General features: G+C 35.0%; 1 protein-coding gene across 1 annotated transcript in view; it reads left to right on the top strand.

Annotated features, from left to right (window-relative positions):
* LOC111867434 (transmembrane protein 135) overlaps positions 1-1442 on the top strand; it is an 18600-nt gene continuing 17158 nt past the window's right edge. Inside the window, exon 1 of the mRNA XM_023857296.2 lies at positions 1-93. The gene's annotated coding sequence lies outside the window, so the exon portion shown is untranslated. The remainder of the gene's footprint in view (positions 94-1442) is intronic.

The following is a 1442-nucleotide window of genomic DNA, read 5'->3' as shown; positions in this document are numbered from 1 at the left end:
CATTCTTTGCATTGTGTGTTGTGGGGTCAGCATGCATGACACACATCGTGCACAGACTTTGTGAAAACCTAATTAGCCTTATTAAAATTCAAGGTAAGCAAATTAGCATTAAACCATGTACGAGTATTTATATCTTTGAAAGTTTGATTAAGATTTATTTCAAAGTTTAACTTATTAGTATAAGTTACTATAATACTGGTGTCATCTGCAAATAATACCATATTATTATTTTTATTTATTATTTTAGGTAAATCATTAATATAAAATAGAAAGAACAAGGGACCAAGAATCGAGCCCTGTGGAACACCATGTTTGTTTCCCATTTGGATGAGTTGTTACTGTCAATTCTATTACCTACTACAACTCTTTGGTATCTATATGTTAAATAAGATCCTATAAGTGTTTTGAATTTTCCTCCAATTCCATAGAATTCCAATTTATCCAATAATATTTTATGGTTAACACAATCAAACACCTTTTGTAAATCACAAAAAATGCCTTCCACCATTAACTTACTATTCATCACAGTTAAAATATTACTTATCAATGTAAAAGCTGCCTTCTCAGTCGAGGATTGAGTCCTAAAACCATATTGTTCATGTACCAACAGATTATTTGCTTCAATATCAGTGATAAGTCTTGCATATATGAGTTTTCAGTGCTCTTAGAAAAAGAAATCAACAATGATATATTTATTTATTTCATCTCTATAGAGCATTGTTACATGATATAGGACAAGTCAGGTACTGTACATTGGCTGATACAATAAGAGAATAAAGTTACAATACTTAGAATTGTTTACAATAGATTACAGTAGATTACAATACTTAAGATTTCATATAGTGTGAGGTGGAATCCATATTAGGTCCCCTCGGCACGTCGGCTTCTGTATGTCCTATTGTACCGCTTCTGGTGATGCTGCATATGGAGAATTTGATGGAATGAGGATTGGCAGGTGAAACCAAAGTACTCGGGGAAAACCTGCCCCAGTGCCACTTTGTCCATCACAAATCCCATTTGACTAGACCGCAGCGGTGGGAAGCCAGTGACTAACCGCTTAAGCTATGGCGCAGCCTTTGAGATAATGTTGGTGAATTTGGTGATAGCACTGGTATAACGTTTCACTGTAGACTCTACACTGCAACATCTCATTACATCTGTTCTCCCTTCCTGGTGCAGCTTCTTGGTATCTGCAATCTCTCCAGAATAGCCCATTCAGGTACATCTCTGACTGTGTTAACTTGGTTGCTGGAAGAAAGAAAGGAAAACTGCGCAGTAGGCATTCCCAAAACCGATTAAACATGAATTATATGATTATAATTGATTAATGATAGTATATTTAAGCATCCTGTTACACTCACACAATATATATGAGACAAATTCCGTCTTAAGTGCAACAATTTAATTGTAGTTCTTTCTTCTTCGCTTCCTCTACACTACAT

The sequence above is a fragment of the Cryptotermes secundus genome, unplaced genomic scaffold (genome assembly GCF_002891405.2).
Source record: "Cryptotermes secundus unplaced genomic scaffold, Csec_1.0 scaffold423, whole genome shotgun sequence".
Taxonomy (NCBI): domain Eukaryota; kingdom Metazoa; phylum Arthropoda; class Insecta; order Blattodea; family Kalotermitidae; genus Cryptotermes; species Cryptotermes secundus.
The sequence above is the reverse complement of the archived record's forward strand: the minus strand, read 5'-3'. Positions and strand labels throughout refer to the sequence as shown.